Below are 14,522 nucleotides of genomic sequence, written 5' to 3'. Positions count from 1 at the left end.
CCGAATTCGGTTTCCCCTTCAGCTCTGGACTTTGCAAAATACTTTTTTACGCTATTGATGGCATTTTCTATTGTATTGGTTATTATGCCACTGTTTTGTTTCCCTTGACATACTCTCGCAAGAAAAGAGGGCTTGCTGCTCACAGTTAAGACAGGTATTAGGTTTTCAGACTTTCTATTGGTCATTTCTTTATGACTTCATATATGACATCTTTTTTCAATGGTTCATGGGATATGTAGTTCTTGTTGTGATTTTTTTCTTGGCTGCTATTAATATTAACACAAGAAAAGGAAGCATAATACTTGCCTCCGTGTCTTTAATAAAATCTAGACTTTCCTTCACTAAAGCTAGGAAAATCTGAATTTTGTCTGCACCACGTGTGCCACCTCGTGAAAACAAGATGGTGGCTCGCTGAAAATGGAACCTGAATCGAGTGCACCGGGAATCAAAGAGCAGCCACAATGCTAAAGCTCTGCCCAGATTGCCTATTTTGAGCACCCAGGTACAGTTTCTTTATTCCACAATACCCTTGAGGCAGCCTCAGTGATGTGTGAGGCTCTGTAAGGCTCTCTGTGAATCCCTGGACATATGAATGGGTGATGTGGAAAACATGGCGGCATGATGAATTGGAGTGCAGTTGAGTGCTGCGAAGGCTTAATACCACCTATTGCCATGAAGCCTTGCCCTGTTCTGAGCACCCAGACACTGCTTATCTTACTTACAAAGCCCTGGAGACAGTCTTATGGCATTGTGTGAAGCTTTGTATGCCTCTGTGAGGCTCCCTGTAATATGAGATAGCGATGTAAAAAATGGCTCTGTGAGCCGCTGTGTGGCTCCTTAGATATATAAACGGGTGATGTGAAGAAGATGGTGGCGTGTTGAGATCGAGTGCTAGTCGAGCGCACTAAGGTCCCACTTTCACCTACTACACAGAAGTCCTACCCAGACTGCCTGACCTGTACACTGAGGTTCTGTATTTTTCCCTATAGTATACTGAAGGCACCTTTATAGCACTGTGAAAGGTTCTACAGAATCTGGGATATGCCATGGAGATTTAAGATAGCATTCTAGTCACCAGTACCTTAGTCAAAGGAGGCTGTGTTCTCTGCCACTTACCGTCAAGGGGCTAGCATGTGATAGATGTGTTGATTTGTCAAAGCACTTCACTTTTCACGCATCAGCGCCACTAACCCCATCTTGGGCCGTAAGCCTCACATTTGCTTTTCCACAGGGAATCAACCATGGAACCCCTGTGCTAATGGTCATATGCCATAAGTCGTCAGGCATAAACATAAACCACAGCCATATCACCAACTAGTCCCTGACATTTATCAGAAGATGACATCACTGAAATTGATTGGTTCTTGTGGCCCCTAATCATTCAACTGATCTACTCAAAGCAATAAAATACACCTTCAGACAACTAAGCTCCAGCTCAGCGCCACACATCCAATGCTATGTCTAAATTGAAACATATCGACTTCTCATAAAACATGATCGATCAGAGAGATCATAAACCACTCGAGGACAAATAAAGCAAATCGGGCCTTAAGAGATGAAAACATAGTACACTGAACCCTGACTCTCCTATCAAAGGAAAACACAGGAATCAGTCCACCCTTGAGATGATTCTCAGAAAGCTTAACAACGTTCATGATATTGCACAAAGCACTAACACCAACACCAATCTGCTACAAAACAGAGATTGATATCAAAGACCTAAATCGGAGAGTAACAAATGCTGAAAATCACATAAGCATGACTGAAGACCGCTTGACAGCACAATCCAAACACCTCCACAAGACCGATGATATTCTACTGTCTCTCATGCGTGAAATAACTGAGTTAGAAGACTGCAACAGGAGAGGAAACCCAAAGGAGTGGAAGATAAATCCCCCTCTGCTATTGCTTTTCTAGAATCATGGACCCTATCCACCTTGGGTATCATCTTTGCAAAAGACTTTAAAATTGAGCGTCCCCATAGGGTCCTATCATGTAAACCCACAAACATGTCTATTTCACGGGCACTAATATTTAGACCTTTGTGCTTCTACCACTCTATCTCTAACACGCTTACCTCATTTTTACCCACATGATCAAAATCAAATCTTTTACCTTGCAAGGCTCAATGATCAACATATCACAGGACTACACCAGAGACACAGTCATCAAAAGGAAAGGTTTCCTAGCCCAAAAACAGACATTACTAGACAGAGCAATGCAGCACTCCTTTATTGGCCCAGCCAAATTCAAGATAATTCATCAAGGCAAGACCCATGTATTCTCTGAACCTTCTGATCTAAGTGTATTTCTAGACAACACTAGTGAGCCCTGTATGGAAGACTCTCCAAATGAACAAAACTGAAGCCTTTACACAACCCAAGCAACATCATCGCCAAATAGCTATACCCTTTAATGGGTCCCACATGGTACTACAATTTCAGAATTCCTCTATGATTGTTCAACTTGTTGCATAACTCAAACCAGTGCGCCATATTTTGCTTAATACACAACAAAAGCCCAGAATGTACCAATGTCTGTCCACATTGTTCTACAATATCAGAATTGCTCTATGATTGCTTGACTGGTTTTATGATTCTAATCAATGTGTCACTGTTTGGTTAGCACGCTATAATATCTTTCATGTGTACAATATTGCTATATCCTGTTTGTTAAGATTGTCATTCTCACATGTCCCCATCAGATATTACACAAAGTATGTTTCTACTCAACTCGACTCTAGAAGCAAATACAAGCTCACATTTAATCACATATGCTCATATATACTCATATGTGCTTGTATGTGCCCTCACATAATTTCACAAGCACACACAACCTTTAACATATTACTATTTACTATCTCAGGCCCACTTGAGTTCAATCAACCACGCATTGAAAGTCGAGTATACTGCCACATATTTCACCATGAACATACAGACACCAACATTCCCTAAAATGGTCACACAAACCTGCAAGGATTCTTATATATTTCCACAAGCCTGTTTTTCCGCATACCTGCATGTGTGGAGGCGAAATACAAATGCATACAAACATGTAAACACAAAGTAGAATACAAGTAAAACACAAATACAACTACAAAGCACAGTACAGACCTAGAAAAACTTTCTCTTTCAGGGCTGTCGCCCACTCTTTTGGTTTTCAAAATCATTTACTGTTACAAATGTTCATTATACCGATATCGCAATTATGAGGAGTTGTGTTTGTGATTCTATGTCTTCTCTTAATATTGGTTGCCATTCAAGGCCTCATGGAACATAATTGTTGAAGTGTAAATATCGTGCTTGGCCCATGCCCTCCTGTTTGTTTTGTTTCTTCTAAATGCCTCCCCTGCGCATCCTAATTGCTTATTGTATCTTGCAATACTCTATACCTCATTTTTCGAGACCTTTTTCTCCTCCATGAGTAATGTCTGTACTACTAATAGCTCCTAACTTTTTCCCCGTTATACATGGTCCTCGTCCATTCCCCCAGCCCCTGTGCCATGTGTCTGGTACAAACCGATCAGTGCTAATGCTCAGTACACAAACCTCCACATCACAATGCCACAAACTCATTCTACATCAATGACCAATCCAAACACCAACATGCTAAAAGTGATTTCCCTCAATGCTAAAAGCCTCAATCACCCAGTGAAATGAAGAATGTTTTCCGACTACTGCCACTCCCTTAAAGGCGACCTCATCTTTTTACAGGAAACAAAAATTGGTATAAAGTGGCCCTATCTCTCCGCACAAGCTGGATTTCAGACATCGCCTGTTCCCCTGCTATCTTAAAAAATAATGGAGTCATTACACCAATTGCAAATACCTCCAATCTCTCAGTCATATCATCTGAACCAGACAATGATGGCAGATGGCTCAATACACGACTGCAAAATGACTCCATAGAAATCTATGCAGTAAATATATACGAACCCAGCACAGATGAATCAAAGTTTTGGAACTCCCTCTCCACCAAACTTGCACTCCTTCCACCAGATGCATGGATCATCCTTGGGGGCGATTTCAATTTACCACTAGAACCTCTCTTGGATTGGAAATCTGCTTTTGGATACAGAACACCTAAGTCTCATAAATAACTGCAAGTCTTATGCTCAGCAAACTAATTATTTGACATCTGGAGAGTCCATAATACCACGGGTAGCGATTTCACCCCCACATAACTCCATCTCCATAATAGACTACCTCCTAGTTGGCTCCACGCTCCAACAATACACTGCCTCTCCCTCCATCAAACCTATTATTGTCTCGGACCATGCAGTCATAACAATGTGCCTCCAGATTCTCCCCACACCCCCAAAATCTAAAAATTGGCGAATGAACTTGGAAGTCCCGGGGACTATTAAGGAACATCAAGGGGAACTCTCCCAATTCATTCAAATAAACAAAAACTCTGTAGTTTCCCCAATAGCCCTGTGGGACTCTCTTAAGTGCTATATGAGAGGTCCATTTAATAGTTTAATGTTTTGTAGAAACAAACCTATCAAATCGACACTCGACCAGCTAGCAAAAGTCATAAAAGCCAATAAACTTCTTAACTGACAAAAAATTATTTCAACCACCCTGACAACTTAAAATGCCTTAAATATGAGTTCAGCACCATGGTTAGCAAACAAGCACACCTTTGGGTTCATGCGCAAAGAGGCAAAAAGCTTTTCTAGTTAACAAAGCTGTCAAATCTCTTGCAGCCTACTTAAAGTTCAAACACAAGAGCAATCTTATCCAAATGATTAAAGATGACCAAAATAAACTCCCAACCACTACAGGTGAGATACTTAAAGTCTTTCTGCGCTTTTACACTAAACCCTACATACCCTCAGTTAACACTCCACTGACTGATTGCTTAGAATTCCTGAGCTCCGTACCAATCAAGCAAATCTTGCTCTGACGGACAGACGCTTGCCGGCCAATCTCCATGGAAAAGCCCCGGGACCAGGCAGTTTACCTATCAAATTTTATTAAAAATGTTATTAAACTATTCTTGGTATACTAGAAAAGACACTAACCTACTTCACCACCTCGGGCAAACTCAAAGGATCAGCATCTGAAACCATTGTAGTCATCCCCAAAGAAAAGAAAGACCACTCGGACCCTAAAAACTTTGAACCCATATCTCTCATTAACATGGAGGTGAATATATACGTGAAGATTCTTGCTGCCGTCTTGCTCCACTGATCCCCAAATTAGTACACCCTACACAACCTGGATTAATTAAAGGTTGCTTAGCAAGCAATAATATTCATTTCTTTTCACATATCATTGAAAGGGCCTACAAGCCACTTTCTTCTGCGGCTGCAGCCATTGCCCTAGATGCATAGAAGGCCTTTGATAAGGTCTCCTAGCCTTACCTTGAAGCCGTGTTCTTGAAACATGACTTAGGGCAAGAATTTATCATTATGGCCATGGCCCTATATCATAATCCCTCAGCCAGAATAAGAATCAATGGTTCAACCTTCCAACCATTTTCCTTACAACAAGGTACTCTCCAAAGATACCCCCATCGCCCCTCTTGTTCCTACTTGAAATTGATTCTTTGCTTCCGATGCTTAATGAAGCCACTGATATCCCGAGCATCTCCTTTGATAACACACCCTATAAAATAGCAGCCTACATCAATGACATACTAATATTCACAGGATCCCCTAGCCCGCCAAGAATGCTCAATTCACCCAACTCTCCGGTTACTCACTAAATAAAAACAAAACGGAGCTCCTTCCTCTTAATGTCCATTGTTACCCCTCCATACTTGGCTCATCCAACTTCCAATGGAAATCTGCTATCAAATACCTTGGAATTTGGTTTTGCAATAACCTAGCCTAGTTGGTTGCTTCCAGTGAACACAAAACTCTGAATAAAATAAAAGACGTATTAGCCGCTGGGACACCGAAGTATATATCATGGTGTGGTAGATGGGAGACCATCAAGATGATGGTTTCACCAATAGTTAACTTTGCTGGCATGATCCCAACACACCTCTCACCAGAATTCCTTCTTAAAATAGTCAACGCTGGTTCTTCCTTTCTTAGGGAGAACAAAAAAAAAAATCAGTCTGAAAAAACAAAGGACCCCTACGACAGTAGGAGGGTGCAATTTCCCCAACTGGAGTCTTAGCAAACGGCCTTCTTAGCTACCCAAGGTGCACAGTGGTTCGAAACTAACACACTTAAAAAAACCTATATGGCTGGTTGTCACCCCTTCTTATTAATACCCATCCTCACAATGTCACATATCCCTTTCAAGTACTCAAGGAAAACCATTAATTTCCTTGGTGTTTCTCTGTTATTGCAAATCAGATCAGGGTCACCCGAGGACCCCGGTCGACAGAGTGCTTCAAATGGTCCCTGATGTAGTAGCAGAGGCCTTAGAGATAATTTTTGAGAAAGTGATAGCTAAGGGGTAGTATTCACAGTGTTGGATGGAAGCCATTATTCGCCTGCTTAAAAATAAACATAGCACAGATGTAAATGATCTAAAGACTCTTTGACCCATCTCTTTATTACCTGTGCCAGCCAAAATACTAGACAAACATCTAAATACGGAACTAGCCTGTTTTTTGGGGTGAGAATGAATGCCTAGATTTATCTCGGAAGGGCTTCAAGGTCAATCACAGCACAGAGTCTGCATTACTATCAGTTTCTGATTGCATCTGTCGCCAGGTGGATCAGGGCGAAGCAGTCATTCTCGTAATGCTTGACCTATCCGCAGTCTTAAACACCTTTTCTCTACCTTTGTTGGTTATCAGGCTACGGCAGGATGGACTGAAGGGGAGGGCTCTGAAACTGCTGGAATCCTTTCTTAGGAATCGGGTGAATATCGTCAGTTGTGCAGATTTCAAAGCCTTCCCATTTCAGCTGTCTTGCAGGATACCGCAGGGGTAGTCCCTCAGTTCTACTCTGTTTAACCTGTATGTCACCCCATTGGCACAATTGATAAAGTCTTGGAGATTTCAGGTGGTATCCTACTCAGATGACGCAAATAATTGTGCCAATTGGTAAGGATTGGACAGAGGTGGCTATGAGATTTAGGTTCTGCATGGTGGAGATCATTAGCTGGACGAAGCAAAATTGGCTTAAAATGAAGGGTGATAAAGCTCAGATTCTGTTTTTTGGGGTCCAGAAGCCCCATTAGAAATTCGAGCTGTTGGCCAGAGGCCTGTGGTCCTTTGCCTACTCCATTAAAGGAAGTAAAGAACTTAGGAATGTTTTTTGACCAGAAATTGACCTTTGAGTCTCAAGTCAGCAAAACAGTGAAGACATGCCATTGGATTCTTGAAATGTTGAGAAAGATTTTGCAGTTCATTCATGAGGAGCTAAAGGTTTCTGAAGTTCTGGAGCTTAATACATCACACCAAGATTACTGTAACACCCTTTATTGAAATATTACTCAGTACTCCCTAAATAAGCCGCTATTGATTCAAAACGGGGCATTACATTACATTTAATTCTTGAGTTTCCTAAGAGCCACTTGGTTAGCGAGGGCTTGAGGGCCTTACACTGGCTCCAGATCAGGAAGTGTGTTAGCTTCAAAGAGGAATTTCTGGTGCACAAGGCACTTCAGACTGGTGCCGGACCTTTGAGATCTATTCTCACTTTGTATTCCCCCAGAAGAGCTCTGAGATCAGCTGGCAATAAGAAAGTTAATATCCCTAGTTTTAGGAAGGCCAGATGGGGGAGAGGGAGCCTTCTCAGTGGCAGCAGGCAGGCTCTGGAATATGTTACCTCTGGGCATCAGGAAGCTGGATTCACATTTGGAATTTCGCAGGTCAATTAAAACCTGGTTATTTTGGACAGAATAGGTGGCTCTTGAGATAGGACTGTAGCCCAGTGCGGAGAGCCTTCTTCTCACTCACTTAGCGCATAGATACCCACTGTGTTTGATGAGCCGTATAAGTGTAAATAAATAAATACATTAAGGCTACCATATCTGCTATTCTATCTCTAGACTCGATCCTGGCTACTAGTATTCAAAAATCATCCCTCACATCACTATGGTTCAAGAAGAAGTTACAAATCCCCAAATCATTTTCCATAGGTCCAATTTGGGCTACCAAAGGTATCTCAACAATAGCTGATCTGTACTTTAACTCAAAACTGCCATCATTCACTTCCCTGCAACATAAGTACAATCTCTCTAACATAGACTTTTATGACTTTTTCCAAATTAAAACCAAGATATCCAAACTCGGACCCATCCAAAACTCACCGATAATACAAAAACTTCAATCAATCCTCAAAGGATGTCATGCGGCCTCAAAATGTTACAAAATGCCACCAATAAAACCTTGCGTCAATCACCTTTGGCACCAAAATGGACCGCCTATGCTTCGTCTAAAGGCCTGATCCCTCCCAATGTAGACAAAATTAGTGCAAAACGTATTTAAACATAAACTAATACCATCCCTCACCCAAACCAAATTCTTTGTGACACACTTTATGTACTGGACCTCAATTAAACTGTTGCTGTTAAAGCTCAAGGATACTAACACATGTTGGTCATGCGACTCACCCAACAGCGATGAAGAACACATGTTCTTTTCTTGTCCCAACTTACATGAGTACTGGCGAGACATTACCACAAAACTGTAGACTATCTTCAAAAAGCCCAGACACTTATCCTTTTCAGCTGTTTTGATGAGCCCACTCCTCGCAGAGCCCCCCCATTAAACTCCCGGACATAAACATTTTTTCTCCTTGACCTCTTACTCGTCATCAAGGTAATCCTGATAGATTGGCAGTCCAATAAAAATGTCTCATACCACACCTGATGGGCCTGGGTTACCTACCTATGAAGCACCCACGTTTTGCAATTGAATGACAGAACCCAACCGGCTAAATCGCAGTGTATCAGGAAAACACTTGGCCTTTGTATCCATCCCCCAGCACCTTGAGAGAAATCCTTTGCTGCCAGGAAAACTCAACCATCATATTATCGCTCTGCTGACACTAACTTAAAGCTCATTTGCAACACATGACACATCCTCCACCATGTTCCACCCAACTCTAAAATATTCACTCAGCTCTTATCTATAATGGCATGCATGTTGTATTGCCCTCACTACCGGACACTTCCTAAATACTACCTATATAACATGACATCTATTACTGCATATGCCTTTTGTACAATATCTCAACTGTATAAGAAATTATTATCCTTGCAAGGATGCACGTCTTGCCCTGGTTTTTCTTGTGTTAAACTCTTTCCTTCCTGATTCTTTTATACTGCATGTTTGTACCTTGTTTCTAAGAAAATACCAATAAAATATTTTTAACAAAAAACAACTGACTCGTATTAAACAAAAGATGCATTCGCCCTTATGGGAGCTCTCGACCTCTTATTCCTTTGTGTTTTGCATCTCGCCCACCCATCTCTGCCTATACCTCCATTTTAAGGAAGCGTCAGCTTAACGCTTTTCAGGTCTCACAGGATCCATTCTATTTCTGACTTAAGAATAATGCAAAACACACCCTCTCAGCTCTCAAAGCACACCGCACACCTATCATATGGGCTCTGCGGCTCGTCCGATCCCCAGTTCTTTAAGGGGAAAACTGAGCAGGGGCTCTTTAACAACACACAATTGGCCTCAATCCTAAACCAACCCACCGCTCCCGATTGATCCATCTTTCACCACAACTATACCAAAACCCTCCCAAACCTGCTCTCTTTCGTTCTTGAATTCAGGCACACCCTGAAAATATAGACTAGAATTGTGAGGATTAGGAAACAAAACACACTATGAATCCTTACAGTGAAGGCTGTGAATTCCCAGGTGGAATGAAATACTTGAAACAGCGCAGGTGACTCATCCGGCACTACGGCACAAATGGTTGGTCCCGTGGGACCGATGCCAACTCTTCCTCGGTGCTTAGAGTGACTGTCAATGCTCTCTGCGGGAGATTTGCTGGGGAGCAACCATCCGCGTCCTCTCTGGTCGCCATGGAGACAGAGTAACGTGCAAGTCCTTCTCCTAATATAGCCTCAAGCGCATACGTGCAGTGGCTTCTCGAACATATTACAACAGCGCTACCATGTTTCACTGCTGCTTTAAACCCGGTAACCAGTTTCTCATTTTATCACAACTACTGCAGAAAATGTAATGTTAATAAAGACTCATTCATTAGCTATTATTTTTTTTCTAGATGCTTAATTTAAGTGCTATCTAACAGTTTTAACATATTGAAAAATTCTGTTCTTTAAGCATAATATCGCTTTCGTTCACCTTACAACTAATTTAAACTGTTTTGTGCTTAAAAAGGTTATTCCAGGATCGAAGTTGTTCACTCTCCTTTCTCCCCTTTTCACAGAATAGTGACTAAATTAAAATGGCTGCCATTTGCAATTACTAGATACCGACAATTCTGGGCTTGAGTACCAATTGTAAGCGCAGGTAGGCAGCTGCGTTGTGCCCCTGACATTTCGACCTATGCTTTATATTTTGCGTTAAACGCGCACGTAACCACGTTTCATGTTTTTATAACGCTATCGTTACTCATAGTTCACTGACACTCAGTTCTGTGATTTGCACGGTACACATTATCTGTAGCAGGTACATTGACGCTCCGCTCTTCTTTAGGGCGAGTCAAAACTGCCATTAGACTTTCACCAGAAGATAGATCAATCACAAGAGTTATTTTGAGATTTGTATTGTTGCCTGAAAACTGCTGGATTCATCAGTAAGTTCGTGTGCTTTTAAACCAATAGTTATTTTTAAACACAAAGCCCCTACCAAAGTCAGCGCCGGGTGCTGCTGCACCAGTCACACCACCCTAAAGCCCTGTAGACAACTACGTTACAGGGACTGTGCCCCCATAGTGTTTAGGTACTTCCGAAGGAGTGCATCAACAAACTAAAAGCGGTTGCATTTGCTCTGGTTCGCTTTATAAAATAGACTAGTATTAAGGATCACCTTTTTTTAATTGTATTCGTTTTCAGTTCTACTCATCTAATTGTAGGGCGTTTTACAACACACACAGGCACAATAAATCATACGTGTGTACATAAATATGGGAAATGTTACAAAAGACAAAGATTTGGTAGAAATCACATATTATCCATGCTTGTAGACATTATAGATTAAGACTGAATAGATAGGAGAAACACAAAGTCAGACTATAAAACGTAATACAATTATTGTTACTGTCCGTGCTAACAACAGTTTATTACTTCCCAAAGGAACTCTTCTTTTCAAACTTAGAATAACATCATATTTAAAAAATAAAATAAAAGCAATAAGAATCTTAACCTGTGACTGCAGCTCCTGTAAATAGATTTTACAGTTAAAACTGCACACACAGACGTGCAGTTTTGATATGAGAAGGATTGCAATTTATAAACTGGAAATAACAAAATGGTCTCAGTGTCAAAGCAGTAGCCCACTAACCTATCTATATGAAATACAAATCTGTGATCTGCATTTTGCATGATGTGCTTTACAGCAGGCACATTAACTCTCTGTGCCACTGCATGTTTCAAAACTGACTGGACAAATCACAGAACTCTCCCAGAACTGCGTTAACCACTGTTAGACTTTTCATCCTTGGCGTGGTCTCCCTTAACCTTTTGCCTCTGTTCCCCAGGTTGTTGATGTGTGCTGGACTCTGATTTTGCTGTTTTTGTTGCTCTTGGCACCTTACCACTGCTAACCAGTGCTAAAGTGCAAGTGCTCCTTTACAAAATGTGTATGTAATTGGCTTATCCTTGATTGGCATATTTGATTTACTAGTAAGTCCCTACTAAAGTGCACTGGAGATGCCAGGGTCTGCAAATCAAATGCTACTAGTGAGCCTGCAGCACTGGTTGTGCCACCCACATAAGTAGCTCTGTAATCATGCCTCAGACCTGCCACTGCAGTGTCTGTGTGTGCAGTTTTAACTGTAGATTCGACTTGGCAAGTGTACCCACTTGTTAAGCCCTAAACGTCCCTTTTCTTACATGAAAGACACCCCTAATGTAGGCCCAAGGGCAGGGTGCAGCGTATGGTTAAGGTAGGACATATATAGTAATGTGTTTTATGTGTCCTGACAGTGAAATATTGCTAAATTTGTTTTTCACTGTTGCAATGCCTGTCCCTCTCATAGGTTAACATGGGGGCTACCGTTAAAGATGATTAAAGTGTAGATTCCCTTTGGGAGCAGATGGACATGTGGAGTTTGGGGTCTCTGAGCTCACAATTTAAAAAGACATCTTTTAGTAAAGTTGATTTTAAGATTGTGTGTTTGAAAATGCCACTTTTAGAAAGTGTGCATGTTCTTGCTTATGTCATTTCTGTGACTCTGCCTGTTTGTGGATTCCCTGTCTGGGTCAGTTTGACAGTTGGGCTGGTTGCGCCTCACACCAGACAGTGACACAAAGGGAGCTGGGGTGTAGCCTGCATATCCTGATGAGCCATCTGTGCTAGGAGGGAGGGGAGGAGTGGTCATTCACACCTGAAAGGGCTGTGCCTGCCCTCACACAATGCAGTCTCCAACCCCCTGGTGAGTGTCTGGGGCCTGGCCTGGGCAAGGCAGGATTTCACATTCAAAAGAGACTTTACTTTGAAGAAGGCCTACTTCAAAGGAGAAATTGGGTATAAGAAGGGCACACAAAACTACAGACTTTAGAAACCCTTCTGGAAACAAGAGGAACTTCTGCCTGGAGAAGAGCTGAAGAGCTGAGGAAGAAGAGCTGCCCTGTCTGAGACTGTGCTTTGTGGAGCTACCCTGCAGTTGCTGCTTCTGCCAGAGTAATAGGGTAAAGACTGGACTTTGTGTGCCTTCCATCTTGAAAAGAACTCTCCAAGGGCTTTATTTAGAGCTTGCCTCCTGTTGTTTGAAGTCTCAGGGACAGCAAAGACTTCTCTCTGCCAGCACCTGGAGTCCCTGGAGAGACTCCTACTCTGTCCTGTAGTACCCATCCAGTTCCTGGGACCCTGAAAGGAGAAGCTGGCAGCCTAAAGAAAAGGAAATCCACGCACAGAGTGCCATGCAGGGAAAAGATCGACACAACTCTGATCTGAAGAAACGATGCGCCGCCGGCCATGCAGCTGAAAATCGACGCTCGCCGGAAACGTGACGCACGGAGCAGGAGAAACGATGCGCAACATCGCTGATGGAGGCGGGGATATCACAACCCGCGCTGCGGGGTTTTCGAATCATCGTGCAGTTGGATTTCAGGCTCAAGTACTGCTGGGCATGTAAAGACAACGCAAGGCCTTCCCGGTCCCGAGATTGCTAACCGGATCGACGCATCGCTCTCCTGCGGAGAGAAGAAACCACTCGCCCGACCCAGTGAAAGGAGAAACAACGCAAGGTCTCGCTCGTGAGTGGAATCGATGCATCGCAAGCCCTTTTTAACGCGCGCTCGTCCGTCCAGGGTTGTTTTTGACGCACCCAAGGTACTTTTTCACGCTAACAGTAATAGTATGTGTTCAAAACTACTTAAAGACTCTTTTTGCATTTTTATTGATAACTTGACTTGTGTATTGTGGATTTTTTTCATTTTGGTCTTGTTTTGTTTAGATAATTATTTCCTATATTTCTAAACTGGTGTTGTGTCATTTTGTAGAGTTTTCATAAAGTTGCTGTGTGTGTTGGTACAAATACTTTACACCTAGCATTCTGAAGTTAAGTCTACTGCTCTGCCAAGCTACCAAGGGGGTAAGCAGGGGTTAGCTGAGGGTTATTCTCTTTTACCCTGACTAGAGTGAAGGTTCTTGCTTGAACAGGGGGTAACCTGACTGTCAACCAAAGACCCCATTTCTAACAACCACTAAAGGTATCTTACCACTAATATAATCCCCTGAAAATTGCTGGGTACAGCAATCACTGCAGTAGGTATCGTAACCCTACAAGAAATTTTACAATGCAGCCTTTGTGGCTAATTAAGTAAACCAGAACAGACTTACTGTCACGTATGTCCTTGTTGCCAATTTCTTTGATCAGTGTTTTTTAAATAAATGTATAAGTTGACTGCCAGACTCTGCTTTTCAAGCTCTACCCCCCCCATAACTCCACTTCCTCTCCTCTTCTCCACCTTGACCCCCAATATATGGGTTTCTGGGGTACATTTGACCAATTCTAGCACTGTCAGGCGAAACTCAGAGCATGACACCCCCCTCACTACATTCATAAATGGACATTTCATTCCATAACAGTTATAAGTCTTTCTGAAGATTTGATACGCCCAGAAGGATGGGTAAGCCCTGGACAACATATAAGGAGGGCGATGTAATGAATGGAAAAGAGGAGAAAACAAAGAGGGCAAGTGAGGATCACAGGAAGATAGTAAGAGCCAGAAATAACTTGACAACCTAGATTTTAGGGTGATAAAGTCTTATCTAGGCAGGTGTCCATGTTACAGGAATAACCAGGAGCATGTTACCTTTGACATCAGGAATTATATCAGAGTCACAGAGTTCTTTAGGAAAGGATGGTTCACAGGGGTATTCTGTAGAGTCAAAAAGTAAGGTGAAGTGCATGTGACAACATAACATTTCCTCCAAACTTTGACCGTAGTTCATTTTATGTT

The 14,522-nt window shown here is 42.1% G+C and overlaps 1 protein-coding gene across 1 annotated transcript in view; it reads right to left on the bottom strand.

Annotated features, from left to right (window-relative positions):
- Window positions 1–9,940, bottom strand: part of C4_2H1orf141 (chromosome 4_2 C1orf141 homolog) — a 171,705-nt gene extending 161,765 nt beyond the window's left edge. Inside the window, exon 1 of the mRNA XM_069232472.1 lies at window positions 9,765–9,940. The gene's annotated coding sequence lies outside the window, so the exon portion shown is untranslated. The remainder of the gene's footprint in view (window positions 1–9,764) is intronic.
- Between the last annotated feature and the right edge of the window lie 4,582 nt (window positions 9,941–14,522).

Source organism: Pleurodeles waltl, chromosome 4_2 (genome assembly GCF_031143425.1).
Source record: "Pleurodeles waltl isolate 20211129_DDA chromosome 4_2, aPleWal1.hap1.20221129, whole genome shotgun sequence".
Taxonomy (NCBI): Eukaryota; Metazoa; Chordata; class Amphibia; order Caudata; family Salamandridae; genus Pleurodeles; species Pleurodeles waltl.
Note: the sequence above shows the minus strand (reverse complement) of the source record. Positions and strands in the feature narration are given on the sequence as shown.